The sequence below is a fragment of the Grammomys surdaster genome, unplaced genomic scaffold, assembly GCF_004785775.1.
Source record: "Grammomys surdaster isolate TR1022 unplaced genomic scaffold, NIH_TR_1.0 126248, whole genome shotgun sequence".
Taxonomy (NCBI): domain Eukaryota; kingdom Metazoa; phylum Chordata; class Mammalia; order Rodentia; family Muridae; genus Grammomys; species Grammomys surdaster.
The window spans coordinates 4629351-4643098 of NW_021621048.1; positions in this window are offsets into that span (position 1 = coordinate 4629351).

Sequence of the window (13748 nt, forward strand, 5' to 3'; positions counted from 1 at the left end):
GAGGTGATATATAAGAACAAACCTTACAGAAGCACCAGTACCAGTAATAGACTTCCTTAGCCTTCACACTAAACCAACAACCTTGAATCCCTACAGGTTTCTAGGTTTCCCTCTTCAGGCAAGCCAGGAAGATTTTTATGAAATTATTCCAATGTATGACTAAGCATCTCAAAGACTCCTAGAGGTATGCAACCTTGGGCAGGTCACATCCTAGAAACAATGGCCATGGTGGGCAGCCGATCAGTAGGGAGTGGATGAAAATAGGAGGAGTGGTAGCCTGACAGAAAGTAGAACTGATGCTGAAATGGGAATCAAGCCCAAGTGTGAGGTTCGCTGCCTCAGGCTTTAAGGCAATCTTTTTTTCACACATTAAAGAATGTGTTATCCTAAAAAGTGAAATAAGAACCAGCTTGGATAAGTACAAAAATACCATAATCCTACAGAGCAACAAACAGTGCTGAAAATCCCTTTAGTATCTTAGGAACTGCTGCTTGGAGAGATACTCTCCAATATGTTTTCCACATAAAATCTACATCTTCAAATATATATGGGTAAGAAGTATACAGTATATCCAGTCTATATTACTTGCTCTTATTTGATTTGAGAAAAGTTCTCATCGTGTGATCAAGATTGACCTCAGGCTCCTAAACCCATGGGACCCTCTTGTCCCATCATCCCTGGTAAATGGAACTACATATTGCCACCAGTACACTTTTAACACTGTTTTTTAACAGATATATGAGAGACGGCTGAAAGTCTGTATATTAACTTTTAAAAATTAAATAAATAAGTAACTCTTATTTGCAATAGATCAGAGTCATATGTGCAAGAAGTTAAAGTTCCCCTCCAAGGTCATCTATAGTCGAGGAACTTATGACAGGCCTGAGCCCCAGGCCAGGCTTAGAAAAGTTAGAGGAAATGGTGGAAAATATTAAATCATATCAGTTTGAAATCTGCAAACACAAACATTTTAATTCTAGAAAACTGAGGAATACAGTTATCTCTTTTCTCTTACCCCTCCTTATCTCTCTCTTGATTTTTTTTTTTTTTTGAGATGAGGTTTCCCTGTGAAGCCTTGTACTGACCAGGTTGGCCTTAACTCAGAGATCTACCTGCTTATACATGCCTCCTGCCTGCTGGGATAAAAGGTATGTACCAGGACAACCTGGCACTTTTCTTAATTAAACATTCATTTTGATTTTTTATTTCCAAAATATGCAATTCAAGTTTAAGGATTACTCTATCTTGTTTCTGGTTAACACACCTTTGTCGGGGAAAAAAAATAAATCTTATCCATAGAAGATAAGGTCTTCGATCTAGGTCCCCTCCCATGCCAAAATTTGCATATATCTATAGGACAGAAAAGGGCTTAAGTTATCTTATCATCCTCTCTTACCCTCTCTTTCATTGTATTAGCGCCAGATTTCCTATACTCGAGACAAAACAGCTGGTACTCGAGAGCTGTTATGTTTTTAAGTTATTTTGTGTGTTTAAGTTTTTGATTGTTGTATGGGTGGTTTTCATATGTTTAGGGTAGAGATCAAAGAATTTTAATCTGAAATTGGTTGAAACTACAGAGCTGGCTGTTGCAGCTAAGGAGGATCCTTTTGTTTTGGATGACAACATGTCAGGATGCCTATATGTCCATGTGTCTAAGACCCGGGTCTAGAAGTACATCCAATGGGAAAAAGTCTGAGAAGGGCGTTGCAGGATAAAGAAGGCTTCACTGAGTGGCCATGAGATGGTGAGGGAGTAGCTCTGTCATAGCACAGCTTCTCCTCCAGAGGTTTGAAGGTTACAGGTACAGGGCTGGAATTATCAGAAAGGAAAGGGAGGGGTATAAATGAGAAAGTATATTCCTGTCTTTTCTGGTGGTGAACAAAGATCTTCAAGGAAGTCAAACACCACTTCTTCACACAGTTTTCACGGTCTGGCATTACTGAATATAGTAGCTGCTAGTAGTCTTTAACTTGAAGGGTATTTGAGAGAAATCACCTTCCCTCAAATTCAAGTTTAAGTCGAGTTAACCTTCTAATACAGTGCCAGACGAAACATTTCTCAGCTGTTCAAACTGAAAAATGTAAAACTGAGTAAATTTGACAGAAGGTTTGGGTATCAAAAGGAACAGACTCAACAGGAAGGCAGAAATACTAGGTCTTTTCATCCGACTCTAGGTACCTACCAGGCATCGTAAGGCCCAAATGAGTCCATATTCACAACAAAAATGTTTTTCATATCCATACAAAGCATATAGGCAATTGCTATCATAACACAAACGGTAGTGGTGCTCATGGGACAAAGCTAGTGGGAACCTTAATTTGTGACTTTCAAATCACTAAATAGCAGAGCTAGAGGATGTGACTGAGGATGCCCTTGGTAATCTGTCCATTGTCATATGGGAACATGGCTAATGGTCAGCTGACTATGACATACATCTTTGTTTGACAGTTTACCATTGATTAGAGTTACGACTCTGGGATCTTAGTTATCAGCTTGCAGAATATTGACAATTTAAAACTCATTCTGACCTGGTAGAACTACAAATAACTTCCTCCCCATAGAAAATATAAATAGACCTGGAGAAGTGACTAAGCGGTTAAGAGCATCTGCTGCTCTTTCAGGGGATGCGGGTTCAGATCCCAGCACCTCATGTCAGGAGATTCACTACCATCTATAACTCCAGTTCTAGGGATCCAAGACCCTCTTTTCCAAAGGCATCAGACACACAAGATATGCACACACATACATGCAGGCAATCACACACACATAAAATAATATAAACATATTATAATCCCCAAGAACAAGACTTTATTTTCCTGTTTTGTACCTAAAGTATCATTCTACATTCAGCCTTCTTTTTGGAATATACTTTTAACCCAACGTGTCCTCTTGTTGGCTCCCTTAAAAATGAATTAAGTAAATGTTGGGAGCCGGCCCCTAGCCGAAAGCAGCTATCATCTTTACAGCCATCTTGAGCCATATATCCTGACAAGAGATTTGTTTTCAACAGCCTACAACAGCTGAACACACTCTGATAAACATCTTGTTTTTCTCACATATCTTGTTTTGCTGCTTAGTGCCCCCCAGCTGCAAGGCACACATTGTATCCACACTGCAAGGCATGTGACATAGTGCCTTCAACTGTGTTCCCCTGCTTGTCCACGAGGGCAAGACACGTGGTAAAGCATATAAATACCTGGGATTTCCTTTCAATAAGAGAGACTTGATCAGACCCTCTGTCTTGTCTCCATTCTTCGCATCTCTTGCCCCTCCATCCCCACTCTCTCTCTTGCTAGACCCTGACCCGCAGACCAGAGCAGCAGCTTGAGCCAGAACAAAGTGGTCCCCAAATGTGGGGCTGAACAGATCTTTACCTAGTGGTGCCTCAACGTTGGAGCTCCAGTAAGCAGGATACAGTGAAGGACACCCCAGGAATTGGAAGCGTGCATCCTCACTCCTGTGCTGGAGAACCTGTTGACTGATGGAGCTGGCTTGAATTTGGCACTCAACACGAGGCATCAAGAACGATAGACTCAGTGAGGGATGTTACTGGAAGAAGGGTCTGCTGAAAATTCAGAAGTGAAACAAAGGTGAGCACCATGGGAACCTGCCTTGTCAAGACCAGTAGGTCATAGTAACGAAAATGGGGCAAGAAATAAGTCAGCAGGAACAGATGAAAAAGGCTTTAAAGACTCAAGGAGTAAATTGCAGGCTTCTCTGAGTCAAGAGAGCCAAACAGATAAATAGATAAATAGTAGGTTGCTCTAGGCAGAGAGCTGAAGAGAAAGATAGTGTTCATAGTTGTATTGAATTGATCTATCTTTCAAAATGAGTGTGATTCTGAGTTGTGTAGTTATATTTTTCCTCTGGATAAAAGGTCAATGTAAAGGCTTTTCTGGTAACTGGCCCAAGGATAGGCAGATTTGGAAAAAAAAAAAGGGTTTTCTATATGTTTTCCAAAGAGGTCATTAAGGGAGTAGTTATATCTTCCAGATTTATATGAATCAGATATGACAGAGGTAGGCCTCCAGAAGACTAGGTTTCAGAGAATCAAACAAAATTATTATCTTGACACTAAAATTTGTTTTGAGATTTGTATATTACAGAATACAGAATTTGAATGAATCTTCTTGTCACCTGCATGTCCACTGATGTCCTGGACTTCCAACTGGATGCAGTTAAGACAGACATCAGAGGCTTATCAATTTCCCCTTCCCCTTATCTCTCTTCTAATACCCCAGCACCCATATTCAGCTTGAAGAAGTTAATGAAGAGACGGCACCCCAATTCCCTGGGCTTGGGGACTGAGGTGGTTAATATTAGGCTGTCTTTCTAGGAAAAGTAATGGTTTTATTAGAACAGGGAGGAAGAGCTAAAATTGATTACATAACCACAACCTATTGGTAGAAATCTGTATAATTGTTACTAAGCTGATGCAAATTCAAGGACTTCATTGGTATAATTTCTTCTATTTAAAATTTGTGAGTACAAGGCTTAGAACTTTAACTTCTCCAACAGAGGGAATTGTGTGCTGCCCTTAAAAAAGAGTGTTGCTTTTATACCAACAATTCAGGCATTGTTAAGACTCTTGTCTCTCAGGTTCATGCTGTTCAACATACTGACGGCTTTTGTATGACAACAGGTAGACACTATTCAAATGAAACCCACACAGGTCCATTATTATAGGCTGGAAGTAGAGGACTCTAAAACCTCTGTCATCAAAACTGACGAGGATTAACCCCTAACTTACACTAAGCCAGATAGTCAATGACAGGTAAGAAAACACCTCAAGACCCTTGCCCCTAACTGGGAGGCCTCACCATCCTAAGACAGGAGCTCAATCAATGGCTGTTAAGTATACAAAGACGGGAAAGGGAGGCTGGTATCCTTTGTTCCAACCTAAGGCAGGCACAGTTTCCGTAAGTTTTCCCAGCCTTCCTTTTTGAAAAAAAAAAAAAACAAAAAACTTAAAAAGGGGAGCCAGCCTGTTGGGAGCCAAGTCCTAGCAGAAAGCAGCTTTCATCTTTGCAGCCATCTTGAGCCATATATCCTGACAAGAGATTTGTTTTCAACAGCCTACAACAGCTGAGCACACTCTGATAAACATCTTGTTTTTCTCACATATCTTGTTTTGCTGCTTAGTGCCCCCCAGCTGCAAGGCACACATTGTATCCACACTGCAAGGAACGTGACATAGTGCCTTCAGCTGTGTTCCCCTGCTTGTCCATGAAGGCAAGGCACGTGGTAAAGCATATAAATACCTAGGATTTCCTTTCAATAAGAGAGACTTGATCAGACCCTCTGTCTTGTCTCCATTCTTCGCATCTTTTGCCCCTCCATCCCCTCTCTCTTGCTAGACCCTGACCTGGACTGGAGTAGCAACTTGGGCAGGGACAAAGTGGCCCCCAAATGTGGGGCAGAACGGGTCACAAGTAAATCTCTGCCTCATTATATATTTGCATAATATATTTACATGTGTTTTTAATGATTTGAATCTCATGTTTTGATGTCTTTAAGTTTCAAATAGTAATTACATATTAAATAACAAGAAGAATATAAGTTTGTTGAGGGACAGGTTCTTTTCTCTTTTGGGAACAGAATCTTACTCTGTAGTCCAGGCTGGCCAGAAATTCTTCAAGTAGGCCAGGCTAGTCTTAAGTACAAAATCCTCCTGCATCAACCTCCCAAAAGCTGAGATTCAGGAGTGAGCCATCATACCTGATTTATATAGCTTTTTATTGTGAAACAGTAAGAAGACATATACATAAAGTGTATTATGCTGTTCCCATATATGTACACATGGTAGGAAGTGTAAGTTGGGCTATTTAGAGTGTTAACTAAGACATGTAATACTTTTTTATAGTGACAATGCCTCAAATCATTTGTTCCAGTTATCAATCTCATGTTGCACTCTCTAAGTGTGTTCTGTAATTATTATGGGACATGAAATGGAAATCTCAAGTGCAGCCTATTTGTTTCCAGGCAAGAATTTGAATTTCTGCTCTAAAACTAAAGAGCTAACACTTTATGTAAATGTCACGTAGAACATGACATTTCCTTTCATTTGAAATGAATTGTAGTTGAAATGTGTTGTAATTGTAAACCTGGGTGTCCTTTGTGAATATCATTGTAACGTGACTCTCATAATCTGAAAATTACATGAATCCATAGAGAAGTGCCCACTTGATTTCTCAGGTGTCAGGGGGGCAAAATTACAACAATTTAGTTTAACGATCTTAATTGGCTTTATTTTCAGTTCTAGAATAGGCAATATTTCATTCTGTAAAACAGAATAATGCTCAGATTGGCAGAACAGAGACTGGTTTTTATAGATTGAAAGGGCCCAAAGAAAGACAAAGCAGAGTTATAAAGTGGATCAGTCATGTAAAAGAAAAAAAAAAAAAAGCTTTCTTTGCAAGGTAGGGTCAGGCAGCCAAAACAAAACAAAACAAAAACAAAACAAAAGAGCTGATTGATTAGCATCGGTTTACTCTAGGTTAAAAACCTTTTGCCTTAATTGGCCTAACTAGCAGGTTTAGAAAGCCCAGCTATTTCTCAATTCTTCTAATTCTGGGAAGGTCATATCACTAATCTCCAGTTGATGACTTGCAACTTTAGTGTGGCTCACTCCATGTCAACTTTTAGTCTGGTATCTTAGAGCTCAATGCAGAATCCAAGTCCAGAACAATTGAATCATTTCACTTAACCAGAGTACAAAATCATCCACATTTCCAGAAATTTTATAAAATATTAGTGGATTTTATAGGTAAGAACTCGTTGCTGTACATGGTAGTACATGTCTGTAGCCCCACAACCTTCATGGTAGAGGCAGAAGGGTTAGGACCTCAGTTATATTTGTCTACATAGTGAGTTCTAAACTACATGAGATCTTGTCTCAAAAACAGACAAACAAGCAAAAAAGTAAAAACAAAAGAGAAGAAAAGAAAATGAGTCAGAATTCATAAGGTTTGGGGTAACATCCATTTGTTGAAATTACTCAAAAATCTCTGAAAAGGAGGATTTGTTCATTAGACTTTTCATTAAACTAAAGATTCTAATAATGTGGAGGAAATAAGTCTACATTGATCCTGTATTCCAATGAAGCTTCAACTACATATATACACAGGCTTTATTCTTAATCATACAAATGACAGCATTCAAGAGAATTGCCCTGTAAACCCTGAAGAAGGTTTAAAGACATTGGCAATGAATCCCTAAGCAATAGCTATATAAGCTGGCTGTGGCTCTGTATACTTCAGACTATTCAATAATGTAAGTCCTGACATGTTGAGATATTTTGTTTATTTTTCTTTTGGGGGTACTGGGATCCTAGGTCTTATGCATGCTGGGCAATTGCTATATTCTGTGGGTGCTATAAGTCACTAAGCTCTATTTCTATGCCTTTTTAAAAATTGTCTTTTTTCAAATTTGAGACAGAGTCTCACTAAGTTGTCTAGGCTAGTCTCGAACTCGGTACTGTTCAGGGAATGATATAAGATAGCTGTACTTCTGGTTTCAAATACATGAATTAATCATGTAGCAAGCAACAGTAAATGAACAAATTAAAAGTAGCAGATGATATTAAATTTGGAGCTTATGACATCTAGTAGATCCTAGTTGAGGCAAGCAGCTAGTATTGAGTTAAGGATGCAGAGAATTGTTTTTCTTTCTCATGGGGTTGCCAACACGTGAGTAACAGATTGACACAAAATATCATCAAATTGAGTGCTTTTTTCCTCCCCTCACTGAAAGAGCCAGGGGGTCTCCTGCCCCAAGACAGGGAGATTCTTCTTGGAAGACACTTGAAAAACATGATTGGTTTTGAAACAAGGGGACCCACGTTGGTCTTACAGCACACTCTCAAAAAGTGCTGTGGGTGACCATTTGTCAGTATTATTTCCGTTGTAAACTGTAAGCCAGCCAGGCCTTGTTGTGCTCCTGCCTCAGCCTCCCAACCAGGCTTGATTAGATTCTGAAGTTTTTAAGAAAATGCTATACATTATAATTTAAAAAATAGTTTGTAGTTAAAAAGGATATCAAAATAAACTCAAAAGCTTCAAAGATTGAAAGATGATTTAATTCATTATCAAGCTCATGTAATGAAATTAATAAAATATTGAGGGTCTGGTATTACAATGGTATTGATATATAGAATTATACACACATACATACACAGAGACACAGACAGACAGACAGACAGACAGATAATTATTTATATATATTTAGTTAGAGTTATAATCCATGGCATTATTAGAGATGAGATTTTATAGATAATGTGAAGAACTTTGATGATTGGGTCATTTGCTTTTTACTTTAATCTCAGGAAAAGCAGATTTTTCTTTTGACAATTGATGATAGCCACCAAGAAAAGCTAACAGCTAAAAGATTGTTCTCTTCTGAACTTAAATGATCAGCTAATGGATGCAAAGCCCTCAAACTGAAAGCTAATGGAAACAATCTAACCAAACTCCAACACTAAGCAGTTACTCAGCCACACAAAGGCTATAGAGTTTCTAGAACAAAGTCACTTGCAAATCCTCATAGGGACACAGTTTGACAACGAGAAGAAATGCACAGAACCATTTGGATGCTAAACTAGCGGTTTTGTTGTTTGCATTAGTGTCTTTTTTTTTTTTTATCTCGACACCATGAAGTAAATAAGTTGTTATGTAAGTTGAATTAGGAATTGACACTCCTACAGAAAGATTAAGTTTCTACTATAATTTGTACTATAGTAGAAAAAAGAAGGCATACTTACGTGGTTGGTTGGTTGGTTGGTTGGTTGGTTGGTTGGTTGGTTGGTTGGTTGGTTTTGGTTTTGAGACAAGGTCTTGATGTGTAGCCCAGGGTGACTCAAACTCTAGCTCTCCTGCTTTGGTATCCAGTGAGCTGAAACAACAGGTACCTAACATTCTTGGCTCAGGTGATAAAATTTTAAATTAAATTTGGGGCACCTCACTAACAGGCTTGCATTGAAAATTTTACATGGAAAGTATGCCATTGAAGTAAAATATACATCTGTGTATAACTGTATGAATTTCAGTATCTAAAGAATAATAAAATCAGTTTCTCTGTAACCAACAAAATTTAATAGTATGCTCATCGCAAATTTAAATCTCAATGACTTTTTAAAGCCCCTAAATTTCAGTGTCTGGAATGAATGTCATGTACCATCAATGTCACATTGTCCTTTGTTCTTCAAAAATACAATGACATCATCACTCCCACCCACTCTCCATTTTTCTCAGTGTAAACCTGTATTTTTCAGATGCATATTCACTCCGCTTATGATGCTCATTAAGTTATTGTTCTGTGGCCTTGACAAGACACCATGACCAAGGAAACTTAAGCAAGGAAGGATTTAGTTGGGAGCTTGCTCAGAGCTTCAGAGGGCTAGTCTGTGATCATCATGATGCTTGCTTTACATCTCAGTGACTGCATTTTCCACTCCTGAGTCCAGCCACCCCAGGAACAAGTTCCACCTTGCTGGCAGGGCCATAACTGAGTTCATGTTCCCAGGCCTCCTATCCTGCTTCCTCAGGTGTTTCCTGTTTGTCTGTTAGCCTGTAAAGGATGTACAGAGGGAAGATGCTGTAATCCATTATCTAAACTAAGGGACAAAAGCCATAAATGCTCCCTGTCTTTACTTAATTGACTACCTGCAGCTTTCCCAATCCTTTCTTCCCTTATCATTCTAAATTCCAAGCCAAAGTCCAGAGGGAACTTGGCTGCAAAAGCTGTCTCAAGGACCCAGAAACCAGGTGACCCAGATAAGGCCGAGTCACCAAAGCTAACTTTCATGACTCCTTTTGTCAAAATATGATTGGTCACTGCAACAGACCATGCTAATCCATCCCCCTTGCTTTGTGTTCCCATCCTACAAAAATGTTGTATAATATATAACCACTGGGGATGTGGTTCAAATCCCAAACTGGCAGGCTCCCTGAGGGCTCAGAAAACAGAGCTTTCATTTCTAAGCCTCCATCTCCAAAGTGAGTTTTCTCAGGTTCCATTCCGAACCCAACACCATCAGAGTATTAAGTATCAAACAAGAAAATATATAACAATGCTTCAAAAAATTAAAAGATGACAAGGCCAGAGTTCTCAGCCCTTATTCCACTAAAGGTCAACCATGTGACTCAGTTGCATTGCCCCTTGAGGAATATCACATTTTTATAAGCACTCAGCGCTTGTCTATATTCTAGGCAGTGCTCTTAGCAATTTAGAAATGACTTTAAATCACAACTTCCTACAAAGTAAGTATCATTGCATTTCCTGTTTCACCAGTGGAGAGACAAAGGCTAAGGCCACATAGTTTGTCCACAGCCACAGAGGCAGTGGAATGGCAGAATCCAAATGAAGTCTGTCAATACAGCACAGCTCCATCCCGCCCACGGGATGTAGTTACTCATGAAAGTAAAGTGAGTCTTGGTGAATCCTCTGCTTATAGTTCATGTTTCTATCTTTAGCAGATGGAGGCAAAGCCCCATGAGGGAAGGTATCAGCTATCTGAAGATCTCTACTGTTTCTCATGAAAAGATTAAGTCAGTATTTAAAATCCTAAAACCATGAACAAAAGCTCGGGGTTCTAGCCCCAGCACCTGAGGTAATGCCAAGAACAAACAAATATTTAGAAGGGACAAAGTACAGGGGTACAGACCGAAGGCTCTGGAGCTGGACTTCAAACCTTTCAAAACTGAAGTTCTTGAAAGGATCTTGTCATTAGGAATCCGGAGTATTCAGGTCAAAGATGATTTTTGTGACTCTGTCATCCCAGCTACTGAATGATTTCCTGGCAATACGGGTCCCCAAAGCCTCGTTTATCTGTTCCACATGAGAGAAGAGAAAACGAGCAGAAAGCAAAATGATGCCTTACAGATGATGAGGGCTAGCTAGCCTATCTTCTTTTTTCTTAATCAGAAAGTGGTAGCTTTCCCTCCCACAGAATGAAAAGACGCATCTTCCCACACAGCAGCCCTAAGGGAACCTGCTCTTTGGGTGTTTACTGCAGCTGTTTGCTAACAATGAATCTGCTCCCCAGCTGGTTGCTTCTGGCAGCAATTTCATGTTACATATATTTTAGCAAGGTAATCTTCAGAAGGGATGCCTTAGCACTGCTTTGAACACTGTAGTAGCAAGGCGTAATTTCAGCTACATCACAGTATGCACGTGCACTGCATGCCCGGGCCCGTGCTCATCAGAGGAAACCAAAGGACCCCGATGTAAAAGAGAATGTATCGTGTGGAAGCAGCCAGAGGACTAGCAGTGTACTTCCTGGGCTGACAAGGGCATATGGAACTCCGAGCAAACTGCAGGTGAACAGCTCCATCATCCTGGGGACCCGTTAATGAGATGACCTTTAGTTTTGCCTCGAAGGCCAGTACAATCGTAAAGGGTGGGAGAAGAGAGACAGAAGGTGTCAATATTTCAAGGAGGAAGAACAGCAGGAGAAAGGGCACAGATGAATGAGAGGCAATAATTTGTTTGTGGGACCTAGTGTCTGAAGCCCCCACGGGAGAAACCTGGTGAGAAATGAGCCAGTGGAAGAATAAGACAGCTCCTGCCAAACCTGGTCAGGCATTTTAACCAACTCAGATTCTTGTCGCATAGGTAAAAAGAACGTGGATTTTGTTTTGTTTTGTTTTGTTTTGTTTTTTGTTGTTGTTTCATTTTATCTTTTGTTTTGGGGGGGTTGTTTTTTGTTTTTCTTTTTTTGCTTTTTGTTTTTAAATTTGTTTTGTTTCGTGTTTGCTTTAATTAAAAGCAAGGCAAAGTAGATAGCTTAAGTGGTTTTTAAAAAACTCTCAATGTTCGTCTGAGAGGCACAGTTAAGGACTGGAATCTCAGCAGTTGGAAGGCCCAGGCAGGATTAAGAGATCGAGCACAGTCCACCCTACATATCCGGATTGAGTCTCAAGCAAACAAAGAAGTTAACCAATAACAGAAGCCACTGTCTTGCAGTGTGGAAATCGGAGTAAAGGAAGAAATCAGAGACAGGAGGAATTGCTGATAAAGTACTAGAGTTACTCCAGATAAAAGACAAGCTGAGGAGACCATGGCCGCAGGGACTTTTGGAGCCCTTTATGACTTGTCCATACCGGAGTTGGGACCAGTAAGAGTTGAGAAGAGAGAGAAGGATAACTCATGGGTTTGGAGTCTTGGTAACTGATGGTACCACCTGGGCAAAGAGTAGAAACAGAGAACAATGAATAAATAAACAGTAATAAACACATACTGAATACACTAGACAGATGTCTCTTGTTCTTCAAGGAAGGCCATGGACATGGGGTGGGGTGTTGGAGGGGGCACTTAATCTCTGAGATCGATGGTTGAAAGCACAGCCCACAGAGAGACAGCAGTGGGCAGCAGACTCTGAGATGAAATGATGCCTAGAACAGGAACAACTAACAATTATGAATCTCTGAAGCCACGGGGCTTTACCATGGCGACTTTACCATGGGGGCTTTACCACAGGGCATTAAACAACAGGAGGCTGAAAGAAGAGCTCAGAGACATGAACATGGAGGGGTGAGAACCATGGGAACAGACAAGGTGCTCCTTGGAGAAGCTAAACCGAAGCTTTGCAGAGGAAGGATGCTCCTCTAAGGGCCCAGCTTCTTCAGCTACCTAAGGCCAATGGGTCCTCATCTCCTTGCTCCAGGTCTCCCAGGATTGCAAAAGAGCTCTCTGCTCCTCTCTTGTTCCCTATATTGGAACAGTAATTTATTTGCTTTATTTTTAGCGTTATAAATGTGTTATATTTTACTGCTTTATTTGCTTGTTATTGAAACTTGAAATTTATCATGAGAAAAGACATGCAATGTAATAGTTTTACCGTCATCCCATGGCTTTGAATTTACTCTTCAAGTGCCCCCAAAGACTTGACATTTTATATATTATGTCACCCAAGTGCTGCTGACGTCTTTAAAAATTAATTTCTCATGCACTTGTCTTGGAAATTCCATGGGCATATAATACATATATATATATATATATGTTTAATGCCAAAGAAATTTCCATATGCAAAAGCTACCCTTCAGACTGGGCAGGGCTTGCTCGTTCTATCTTTTCAAAAACTCTATTGCCTTTTCTTCCTGTGTTAAGTCACAAGTAGCTATAGTCTCTGAGGCTTTACTTGAATTTCAGTTAACAACAGACTTGGTATAGGGCAATATAGAGCAGATGCCATAGCTTCTTCAGCAAGTAACACAAGGAAATAAGAAAAGAGCATAGCATCCACAAACTAAAGCAGGCTGAATCTCACACCATTCATAATATGTGATGAAGAGTAAGTCGATGTAAACAAAATTCCAGTAAATGCAAATTAGTATTAGATTTATAAGACTACTGAAAGCGTACATGCTGGCTGGATTTTACTTTAAAAAGAACATTATCGATTCTATTCACATTGAATAATTATTTGTGGTTATATTTTAAGAAAAATCCTCATCATTTAGAGACACATATAAGATACACAAGTTTCTTCAGAATAAAGCAAGAGAAAAATATGTAAGGTATAGATGGTCAAAAGATAGTTACTGTTGAAATTCTTGTATGTATTTTAAGAAAAAGATGAATAGGGATACTGAAGATATGGCTCAGCTAGCCAGAGTGCACACTGCACAAGCCTAGCATCCTGAGTTCAATACCTGGGACCCATAAGGAAAGGAAAGAATCAATTCCTGACAGTTGTCCTCTGACCTCCACACATGCACTGCCCTGGTACATAGGCAGTATTCATACCCCCC